We start from the raw sequence: 12,699 nt of genomic DNA, 5'->3' as shown, positions 1-12,699 counted from the left end.
CTTTAGAAGCACAGAAAAGTAGGTTTCAATTAACACAATTAAATTAATTCAAATAAACAGGATTTTTTCTCTGTTTTCAATCTCTGTCTTTTCTTCCACTGCTCTATCTCTGCTTAGTAATTATTACTCTACTCTCCAAGCATTTTTTATATTGATACCAAGAAACAAAAAAACAAAAGCTACATACTGCAGAAATGTACATCTATATGAGATAATGTAATCTATTACACTAAGAGAATTGCTTCACTTTGATACAGATTTGTCTATAAACTAGATACCAGTGGGGACATTGGATCCTTAGCTCTTGGCTGTCTGCAGACATTTGCACCTCCCAAAAGCTGAAAATACTCAAGCAAAGTAAAATTTGAGTCTAAACACATTACTCTTACAATAAGTGCAGGCAAAATTGACCAATTTGCTCCATCTGGCTCCTGGACATCTCCCATTACAAACATGTTTCGATCTCTGTCAGCTAAGAATAAATGTTTATCCATCCGTTAACTTGCTGCCTGCAGAACAGGTGAAGCTAAAAATGAGAAATCAGTCCATCAATGTCAAAGGATTGAGCATAATATGATTTCCTTCAAGTAGTTTGAATTATGTTTTTGCTTTTAGTATCATTCCAACATACTAAGCCGATTTAAAATTTATAGTCGGGCCAAGTAACATGAATGTCCTGCTTCACCTCATTTTGCCTGAGCACAGTAACAGGCATCTGTACATCCACGTGTGCGCATACATGCAGAAGCAATGTAGAAGTGTGTGCCTTTGCATTGTCAGGGTGTGGGTTGGAAAGGCCACAAAAAAACTTTTACGAGTGTGAAACTCTTGTAAAGCAGGTGTACTTGGGACAAATGGGAGAATAGGACATCCAGCTAGCAGGCAGGCAACCTGCTGCCCGTTCCACTCTGCCACTGCTGCTGCTGCACTATGATCATTAGAGGCTTAAGGCAACAGATGCTAAGATACTTGGAACATCCTCTTAACCTACCTGCCTATCAGCATTCCTTCCACCTTTCATCCATTCCTCTCGTCCTTCCTGCCGCTGTCTCACGCCCGCTTCTTGTTCGGCTGCAGCTGTTTTCAGGGGGATTCACAGAGGTGAAGACGAAAGGAGAGGAAGGGCAGATCTGTAATGTAAGTGTGTGTGTGTGTGTGTGTGTGTGTGTGTGTGTGTGTGTGTTGAGACAACAAAAACAATTTCTTCCAAGATTCTTGGAAGAAATTGTCACTTTGTGCTGCAGTAAAACAAAACATACTGTGTAACTTCTAATAAAACAAATCAAAAATATGCCTCTCTTATCCTCTTTATGAGAAACTGAAGTCATGTCCCTCTGTCAACACAAACAGATCCTGTTGTTCCCTGTGTGACTGTCTGTGACACATTTGTTTAGGGTCAAACCTCTATTGCTGTAAGACACGCATATGCTCGGAGGCCTATTAAAGCCGCGTATCAATGGACCACCCAAGAGTTTTACACAAACCTAAAAAAAAAGGGGAGGGTGGGGTTTAGTCTAGAAACACAGAGCAGAGCACACGTAGTGACAAGAAGGAAGATCTAAAGAAATGATGAGTCAATTTTCACGCTGTGAACTGTTAATATATACAAATGGTCCCATCACATATGCTTGTATGCACACACACGTACACAAATCACACACAATCCAAGGCTGCGTGGCCACTAGCATAGTGGTTTTTTCTGAAGGTCAGTTTGGGTTGGGAGCATCAGGTGGCCAGCTGTGTTTCCTAACATGATGATACAATGACATGTTTCTGTTTGTCCCTTCCTCATTACTCATACACATATTGTTTTGGAACTCATTTATTTAATTTTGTCAGTCTAGGTTACGGTGATCTTGTTGCTCTGAACATGGCTTGTTGGTTTTGCTAATAACTGTGATTGTGAAATTTTAATGCAGTTGTTTGACATTGTGGAAAGCAAACATATTCACTTTCTGGAGAAGGGTTTGATGTAAAAATTGAGACCACACTCAGTATGAAGCTACAGCCAGAAGCCGACTACTGGAAGCAGGGGGAATTGTCTAGCCTGGCTCTGTCCAATGGTAGGAGAAAATCAGCCGACCAGCAGCTCTTAAGCTTATTAATACATATCTGGTTTATATCATGTGTACAAAAAGCTTGCAAAAAGAAGATATCACAATATTTGTGTCCAGTCTTAATACTAAGCTAACTGCATTTTGGATGTAGATATATTTTAAGGTCAGAGATGAGATGGGTGTGGATCTTCATGTCAAACTGTTTGTTTCACTGGGTTTGTCAAACATCATTCAAGTCATTACAGTTTCTTGACAAAGTGTAACAAACATTTCTTTCTATTTTATTCAGATATTAAGATGAATCTGCAAATGCCAAAGTCTGAAAATCTGACTCACATCATTGTTTAAACCTGCTTTCCATTTTCAGACTATGGAATAATTTACAGCTGCATTTCTGCTGGTAAAATCTGATTATCCGGCCAAGTATATTAAAGGTTTTGCATGTGTGCATGGAGAAATTTCAGACTGGGGTAGTAACGTTACACTAAAGGAATGCATTGTAGCATTTCCTTTTGGCAATAATCAATTATACATAAACAACACAAAAGATACACGGATACACAATCCAGTAATGATGTCATGAATTTTTCAAGGGGTTGATAAACACACAACACATGTAAATGCATTTCCTGCCTCGACCTGATTACTCACAGTAATCTGTATTTTTATCAGCATCAGTCTGTTTCACTCAGTCACATAGTCAAAACCAGAATTTGCTAACACCCAGTCTCCAACATGTGTTTGCCTGGCATTGACAAGTGCGATCCTGCTCAGCTGGGCTGTGGCTGCTTGTCACCCCACTGGAGCTCCCACGCGGGGCGCTTTGAAGTGTCAAGGGGCCCCCCACATGGAGAAAGCAGTTCTGTAGGTGTATGAGCAGACAGGGGCCTGCTGGTGGGAAGGGGGTTTTGTCAGGATGAAAGGCGGTACTGTGGCACTCCAGCTGTTTGCTCTGCCAGCCCAACACCAAGAAAAGACACAGGATCTAGAAGAGTCAATATTTGTTGCTTTGTGTGTCTGGTTGAGTTTGGCAATAGACTCAGTGAACTCTTGAAAGAGATGTGAGCTGCCAATTCATCATTTCTGTGGTTCTTTGAATTCTTGCCTCTCCAAAGCTGTGAAAAACACTTTTAAATGGGTCCTTAATGCAGAGTAAACTTGGCCATCAGTTTCACACAGACTTCCTGTAATGTTACTTGGAAGTGAAAAGAGCTGAGATGTGACTGTGGAAGGTGTGTGGTCTCGCCAAGGAAGTGTGTGTAAGCCTTTCTATAACATGGCCTGCCCCATCTGGTACTAGTTGAAAGCTGGTGGTTTGAATGTGCTCTGCGTAGTTTGAAAGTCTCCGCCACACCAGTGGACTGTTTGACTTGATTAACATACTTTACTTGATTTTGCGTCACCAAATAAAATAAAGACTCCACATGTGGGCATCATGCAGATATTGTGCAGCCATGTAGCACACGATGACTGTTGGTGCACATTCATTCCCCGACAAGATCCAGAGATGTCACTGCTTTCATCCACTTTCCCCACTTCCTAGGCCTGCACATGTTCATGAAGAGCAGACATTCAGTGTACTCAAGTGTCAGTGTGTATTTTTATTTTTTTTGCATGTGTGGTAGGGAAAAGGTTACGACTAAAACTGGAAGAGGTTTGTGAATTTAATTACATTTAAATTAGGAATAAGGTTACATTAGGTCATGTTAAGGTTTTAAGTCACATGGTATAGTGATATAAGTGTATGTGTGTGATCACCGTAATCGGAGGACTAGCCTGAGGAATGCAGTCAGCTCTGTCAGCTCTCTCTCTAGCCCGTCCATCTTCATTATGGCTATTCCCACAAACTGGTCATGTGATTTACAGCTACGGGCCCCAACTTTGGAGATATAGGGCAAATTCCTGACCAGGATCAGCCAACTTTCATACACACAGCAGGGGTCAGGAGCCTTGAAGAGAGGAGGTATGGAGCAAGGGGAGAGGGAGAGGAGATGAGAGATAAGATAAAACAAAAGAAAAGAAAGGAAATATAAAGACCTAATGCACCTTTGGATTTGTCAAGGCATGGTGCTGTTAGTAGATTAATGCAGCCGATATGTACAACTTTTTCAAAAACACTTTATGGGGGAAGAAAGAGTAAAAACTGACAGGAGGTTAACAGAATGAGACAGAACAAGGTAAAAAAAAAAAAAAGCAAGAGTCATTTCCAAGTCCAGAGTTTTCTCTGAGAGGTGTGAGGTTTTACAGTGTTTAAAATCTCCAAAGTCTTGTTGACATAAGACCTCAGCAGAGATCGCAAGCCAGTTGAGGGTAACAGCCAGTTGAGCACCTCTGCTGTATACTGAGTAGGCAGTGATCAGACTGAAATGTAACATATGCCACTCATGAATGAGATTTGGCATTTAACCCAATGTCAAAGCCAAAACACTACACTACTTAACATTTACAGCAATTAGAGATGTAGCTTGTTTTTATCCCAAATATACAAATAGATTTACATGATGAGCACAAGCATAAAAATATTTCTGTGGCCTTAAAAACAATCTAACAGGTCTGTGACAACAACAACAACACATTCCTGACCTCCATTGCTGATGCTAGATAAGAGTGCTGCTGTGGAGTGATCATTCCTATCATTGTGAGTGGTCAACGCAGCCCACAGTGAAAACAACACAGTCATTACCTACTCGAACAAAGAGTTGGGCTTGTAATGCATGAGATAATGTAAAAGGCGTGGCATGGAATTGCCTCAAACCACTTCTAAACCCAGAGGACACATAAGTAGAAGGCGGTGGAAGGAAGAATCAAAGCAGCAGCTGGTGATAAGCAGCAGTCAAAAGGGCATGACATGTCTGCTGTTATGAGAATGACTACAGCAGCTCACAATAATGAGACGATAATAAAATAGATTATTATTTACGTGATAAGAGAATGGCAAGTTCAGGTGGCACAATCTTTCCTTAGATGATTTGCGTCAGGTTACAGCGTTTTTTCCATTGACCTCCAAAACATGCTCTTACAACCCCACCATACTTAGATCCTCTTTCACCTCCCACCCTCCACTCACATGCCTCCTCCACTACTCAAACCCTGTCTTTCCTCCTATCCTGGCAGAAGTATTTCCATCCTTTACTTAAGTTAAAGTATTAACTGATAAAATACTCAGTACTACAAGTGAAACTCCTGCATTTAAAATCTTGATTTAAAGTATTTACTTTAAGTAAAAGTAAAAGAAGAGTTCATTTGATCTACTTTATGTACTGTTAGGTAGGTTCATCTAAAGCAATGCATGATATTCTATAAAAGAAATCAAAAATAAAATCATCATGTTGTTCTGAGAAAAACAGACTTTTCATGAGCTCAGAAAAACAGCTTTGTTATGATGTGTTTTTCAGCTAATCTAAGAAGGTTTTATATAGTTTATAGTAGATTTAGTTTAGGAATTGGAAAAGTTTCCCAGCCTTTAAAGGTACACTAAATCCTTCCATTTGTCATTCTGAATCACCCAATCTGGAGCTAGTATGTAGTTTTCACTGCATAGGACGGGTATGAAACATGTAATCTGAAAGGTAATTAAAGCTGTCAAATGTAGTAGAGTAAAAAGTACAATATTTTCCTCTGACATTTAGTGGACTAGATGTATAGGAATAATAAAGTAAGTACATATATTTGTACTTAAGAACAGTATTTGAGTAAAAGTACTACGTTTCCACCACTGCCTGTTATCCCTACAGACATTTTTTTTTGTCCTGGCCGGGAAGGAAGTCAGCCAAATATGATGCAGTTGGGGAGACCTTAATGGTGGCATGATAATGATAATCATTACTGAAATGATGATGAAAGATGTGTTGCTTTGGGTAATTCAATGATGTCACTGAAAGACAATGAGAGGCTGACATGGGAAGAGGCAGCTGTGCGTGTCCAGACCTGTAAAGTAAAGGGACGAGACAGAGGGCAGCTGGGATGAAGTAGGACTCATAAGACAGAGCCAGAAGAACTAAAGAGAAGGTTATTAAAGGGGACATCTTTTAAAATATTTATCCAGGCGCTAATGTAATTAGTATGAGGTGTGGACCCTTGATTATTGTTGATGGACATGTTAAGGGACAACTGGGTAAAAAGGTAAAGGTTGCTGGGAGAGCAGGGGAAATTATTTTGCGGATAAGGTCAGATTTTTATTTTAAAACATTGACAAAACTACAACAAAATGCGACTCATCTGGAGATTAGAGCTAAAAGAAACAATGTGTATAAATGTAACATGGCAAGCAGTGATGGTTTCCATTTCACTTTGGATTCTTATTTATCTGGATTCCAGATTTGGTGAAGAGTTTCCAAATATTAGTTTGATTGTCCTAAACAGTATGAACAACACATGAACACAAGAACTGCTGAAGGATAAGACTGGAAAATATATCCGATATTTATCTTATTATCAATGAATTCCATGAAAAGACCGAAATCAACAATGAACTCATGCTACTAAGCATTTCCTGTGTAGCCAGATAGAGCCTATTCCACCGTTTTATGCCACTGTTGTCCTAAAACTTTTACAAACACACCAATTAGCTACGACTTTGCTTTGAACAAGGCCACTGTAGTTTATTGACTAGTATGAGTGTATATTAATCAACGCCTGTTGGGTAGTCAGAAAGAAATATGGGACTGACAAATGTTTGGTTGGTTTTGGTGTTTTCATGGGATTTGTCAACAATAATACAATTATAGAATAAAAAAGAATAATTTAGAGCAGCATCAGCCTTATCCTTTAAAGTAAGTGGTAAGAACAACTTCTAAAATTCTAAATTGGACACTCTAGTTGAATTATTTCCAGTCAGAAACATTCCTTTATACCCTGATCATGTCTAACAGCCCGTCATTTATCATCCCTACTGTCTAATAAACTCTGGGAAAATGATCTCAATCTGTCAATCTTGGCTTTTTACCATTATGATTCAGTTGAACTTCACATGCTTTCTTGAATTCTTCTGAATCAAAAATAGAAAATCGGACAGGGCCGAGTAGTTGAAGAACTGGAGCAGCATTCATTGCTGAGAAATGCCACAAATCAGACCTATACCAGAGAATACCTGTGACCTTTACCCTGAGCAAAGATAGCTAAACAGCTGGAAATAATAACCTGTCATTAGTGAGGTGTACCGTTAGCAGGGAAAACAGAAGAGTTCTAATGTGCAGCTTCACCTGGTTTCTCTTTCCAGACGTTTCAGAGCTGTTAGTTTGAAGACATAGGTAGTTAACCATGAAGGTGAGAGTCAGGGCTGCCTCTGTTATCTCCTCACAGTCTTTACCCGCTATACAAATACAGGAATTACAAATCTGGGAAATATTGTGTGAGTACACAGTGATGTTGAGTGGAAGACTTTTACCACAAGAAAAATTACATAAAATAACAAAATGTTTATAGAACCATAAGAAAGTATTACAGTCTTCTGGCTTTTTCCACCTTGTCTTGTACTCAAAGCTCAGCCATCTGTGTTTCATGTTTCTTGAAATAAACATTCCTCAGTATTTGCAAATGACTCAGATTTGTTCATTTCTGCTGCCATTAGTTTGAATATAGTTATGTTTTCATGTTCTTTTAGTTCAATGTGGTTCAAATTATACAGAACATTTTGTGTCAGGTTGAACATTTCATGAAGTCAGACTGTCTTGTTTCGTTTTGCAGATGGAAGCTTTCTCTGTTTTATTGCTGATAATGGTTTCAGCGGTAAACGTTGTTCCCATTTATCCTGGCATGGACACATCTGCACATATAATTAAAATGAGCAATTTGACCTTTATAAAGATTTTTAACTAGATTAAACAAAATTAAACTTTTTTTTGTTTTTGTTTTTTTTGGGGGGTTAACGTCTCTGTTCTCTGTTTATAGCAATAATAACCTTTAAAATTGTGTCCCATTATTGTCAAACAATGACGCCAATACTTAGCGTTGGTTAGTTCTCTGGGAGGTTATAACCTCGGGGTCTCTTAAATACTTCCAGTGGAGCTATGGGAGACTGACCCCCAGCCTGACACAAATGATGACATAGCCTCCATCTGACTTGAGGTTTGCCTGTTAATTAAGGCTGTAAACAGGTGGGTGAGAGAGGCTTTGTAGCTGACTTTATACTTGACAATCAAACTTCCTCACTTGAAGTTTAATGATGTTTACCTCCTCAGGTCCCCTTGAAGGATGGAAATGTACACACAAACACACGTTTGTACGCAGACACACAAAAACACACAATGTGAGGAATACCCATGGTTGTCATGTTAGGTCAAGTTCTTGGTCCTTTATTGTTTCCACAGCAGAAATTCATTAACAAAAAATGTTCTCTTGGCACATATATGGCACCTGAAAATAATAATCTTTATTATACAGTTACTAGGTGACACTTGGAGTGGGTATTTATTTTTAGTATTTTTTGGAAATTAAATACTTACTAATTCTAAAAGCATGCATAATTTCAGTAGATGGAACTGGAACAGACACAGTGTGCTCACTCTTGCTGGTGCTTCAAATTACTGTGAGTCAAAAAAGTAAAAAAATATGAGAGTGACTTCATTTCTTCATTAATTAAAGGTTAGAGCTTCAAAACTCCTCTGTTGTTAGAACATGTAAACTAAAAGATATAGATATACATTTTGGAGAAAACACAAATTATCCTCAAACAGACCATTTTGAAAGTTTAAAGAAGTTTTCCAGTGAAAGTATATGGAACTATCAGTGATTCAAGAAGTACTCAGATCCAAAATACCTCAAACATACTTCATTAGGAGCTGCATTTAAAACCCTTCTTAAGAAAAGGATTATCAGTTACATTTACTTAAAGTGTGAAACGTGTGTTGTGTTTTGCAGAAAAATCTGTGGCTGACAAAATAAATCCTTATTAATACTGAAGGTCAACATGTAGGAAGCATTTCACTGTTAAAGTTAGTAATTTTGTCCAGAGCTAACAACCTGGGGGCCAAGCCACCTTGAAAGTGTTAAAGCACAAGTCAGAGGGGCTGTGAGATGATTAATGGTGTAGGAAAGAAGAAAAGACACAGCTACACTAATTTTATTTCACACTAAAAAAAAACACAGGGTAAATTCTGACCCAGTGTGGGGTCAATATAAGACTTATACAATACTCGGTCAACTTCAGCCTGTGTTGGTTTTATTTTTATATTAATGTTGGGTTACTGGATCAAACAATCTTAATGTTGGGTGGTTTTCTTCAATTGGTACATGGTTAAATTAACCCCATACTGCCTTGGTGCTATATTGACCCCACACTGGGGGTCAATTTTAACCCAGTGTTTCTTAGTGTGTGGAAATACACAAGTCAAGTACATGTACCTCAAAGTTGGTACTAAACACGTTACTTGATTAGTGATATTCCACTGCTATGGACTAATTATGTGCCAACAAATTCTGGACCAGTGTGGGAAAGATGAAAGAAAGTTAAATATTTAACCATTTTGCTACTGTGCGCTGAAGATCCTGCAGATTGTGCAATGTCTGGCGCCCTCTCCTGGAACAAAGTGGGACTGCCTGTGAATTCAGTAAAGGAATGAGGTCAAACTTTGTCCAAGAGAGACTTCCAATTACCCCAGGAGCACCATTTCTCCTGTAAGGCTGCAGTTGTTGTTGTTTGCCTGCTCTCAGATAGAGTGTTGTTTAAGAAGAGGAGGTCTTGCACTGTTGTCTTTCAAGCTTAGGGCTGGAGAGTCAACTGGCTTCACTCTGGGGGTCTGATTGAGAAGTGACTCCAAAAACAACAGGCAAAAGAATGAGAAACAACAGTGGAGAGCTCGAGGAATGCTCCGAGAGAGAAATTAATAGAGGGACAGAGAGAAGTGAGGAAAGAGGGGAAACCCAGAGCATGCATGTGAGAGCGTCCACAGGGAGCTGAGAACAGAGGCCCTGTTGTGTTGGCAGCCACAGGGTGCCGACAAAACACCTGGCAGAGAGTAGGAGAAGGGGATGACAGGGAGTGTCAAAGCTCAGAGAGACCAGGGGAATATTAAACGAAAATCAGGAGACTGGAGACTGTCTGTCTATGTGTGATCTAATGAAAGAGAAACAAAAGGAATGAGAAAATAAGATGAAATACAGAAAAATCATTGCGTGTTTGGCCTATAAAAATAAGTCTGTGTATGCTCTTGTGTGTCAGGACAAACAGCTAATGGCTGTGCCTTAGTGCACACAGTAATCCCGTCAGGTTCCTGTGGGAACGCAGTGTGCATGTGTGTGTGTGTTTCCTGGAGGAGCCCCCTGGCCCCAGCTAAAACGTGACTATGCTCCAGCCAGGTCCTCAGCAGCTCAGCTCAGCTCAGCCAGGCTCAGAGCCGCCACTGCTGCCGCTGCTGTGAAGCGCTGGTTTCCTGTGCACATTCCCCACCTCCCCGGCTGTGTTATTGTTGGCCCAGACAGAGGGGGTACACAGCTAAGAACCAGGGGTCTTGCAGAGGCCTTTACAGTCCCTTCTCCGTAAGGCCTGCAGAGCCCAGAGACAGTGGTTGGATGTGGATGGTGGACCTTGTGAGCGTAGGGTTGTTGTGTTTTTAGCCAAAGTAGCAGCATGGCTCTATGCTATTTGATGGATTATCATGATTTAATTTGTCCTGGTTCCCAGAGGATAAATCCTAACTGTAATCCTCTGACCTTTCCTCTAGTACCACTGGCAGGTCAAAGTTGTCACATATTCAGTGGAATAGCTCAACATATACTAAAAAGATTGGCGAAAAACTTTGTTTGTAAAAGGTTCCCAGATGATGAATCAGGCAACATTGCGTAGAAATTGATATTTTACTTATGACCAAAAACTGGCAAGTCAACAACTACTCACAGCCAAACATCAAGCAAGTGCAATAACTCAAGACATAGCAGCTAGCTAATATTACTGACAAGTCCAACAGCAAGAAGCCTAGCTCGGCATCTCTCTTTCAGCCTTTGATTTCACAAAGATCTCGACAACAGCTTCATTTGTCAACATCAGCTTCAGTGATTTCAGATCTGCATATTATGTCCATAGAGGTGGCTAGGTACAGTTAAATTACACGCTCTGGTTCTGGCACGACACTGGTTCCACTCCCTCTCAGCATTCATCTGGGCCAGAAAACTTCCTCTCCCTGGTGGTCCAAAATGCATCTGGTACTCTGAGCTCAGTAGCCCAGTTAATAAGCTAAACTAGCTGGTAATGTTGTGGAGAAAACCTTCCAGAACGCAATGAAATAACAACGGAGACGGAGACAGCTGCTTGCGAATCCGAACGAACCTTTACTTTTACTTTTCACAACCTTTTATACCCATTTTTACGTCATTCTTACACCACTGTTATATAGTAAAATCACCAGATCTGGACCTAACCGTCCTGTACTTTCTTATAATCATATGTCTGTGTTCTGAGCGTCACATGAATGTAATATTGTCTATGTGTTGCTATAGATTGCAGCAGATAATCTCTTTAAATCACAGAGAGAAGAGGTGGAGCAGCCTGAGGACATCAGAGGTTTATTACCTTGGCTTTATAACCAAATATCAGCTAAACTACTGACATCAGCACTACCTTATCTTTATTTTTATTTTTTTGCATTCTAACACAATTAAAATGGAAAACATTATACCTGCTATAAACGTTAGCTCTGTCACTGTGAACATGTAAGCTTGCTGGCAACCTCTGTGGTAACTTTTATCTTGTTTCACTTTGCTTACCATTTTTAGAGATGCACACTGTCCATATTTATATTTTTAGTCAAATTGTTTTTGCATGTCATAGCCCCCATGTGGCTGCACGTCAGGACAGGAATACACTGCATGAGCCAGTAGAAAACAGAGAAAGCTTTTATCACAGAGGAGAGCGGAGGAGGTTGTGAATGTCATTAGGACTCGGCTGAGGGCACAATAAAAGGCAGCAAAAATTCAACGTTTCTAAACATTGTACACGTGGTTTGAAGTTGAACAAATTCAAAGTGTCGTTTTGTGTACTTAATTAATATTTACAATATTACCAGCTGCGCTATGTCTGTGCATCTGTTGTTGTGATTGGCTGTAAAACAGAAAATTAACTCAGTGGCTCTCATACTTGTTTAGACACCAATGTCCTGCTCAGTATATTAATTATATAGCAATCGTCCAACACACCCACACACACAAACACACACAGGCTTGTGTATAGACAAGAATATTCATTAGATTTAATGCACTCTCTCCCCTATTATGTGTGTATGCATATGTTAACTTTTTATCAGCCTAATCAACTAAATGAGGTAAGTGTCTCCAGATGGCCTGAATTCTACCTCTGGTGTTCATAATATCATGTCATGTTGTCAAGGGACTGTGCATCTGAGTGTACATATTAATGCAACCAGTCTGAGTCATTAGCACCTCTCAGTGTTTTTTTGTGAGCAGGTATGAGGATATCTGCTCTGACAACAGCTGTCAAACACAAAAACTACTGAGATAACAGGACACACCCAGCTAAGGGATCATACTGTGTCCAATACTGTATACATTTCCTAGTCCCTATAAAGTTTCAGTAAGTAGTTGACTTGCAGGACCTGTCACACATACCCCAAGAATTTCCTGTTCGCACACAGTAAAATCTCTTCATCTCTCCATGATAGCTGCATCATCAGTCACATGCTCTGTCTGCATC

Source organism: Larimichthys crocea, chromosome XVII (genome assembly GCF_000972845.2).
Source record: "Larimichthys crocea isolate SSNF chromosome XVII, L_crocea_2.0, whole genome shotgun sequence".
Taxonomy (NCBI): Eukaryota; Metazoa; Chordata; class Actinopteri; family Sciaenidae; genus Larimichthys; species Larimichthys crocea.
This window is presented reverse-complemented; position numbering follows the sequence as displayed.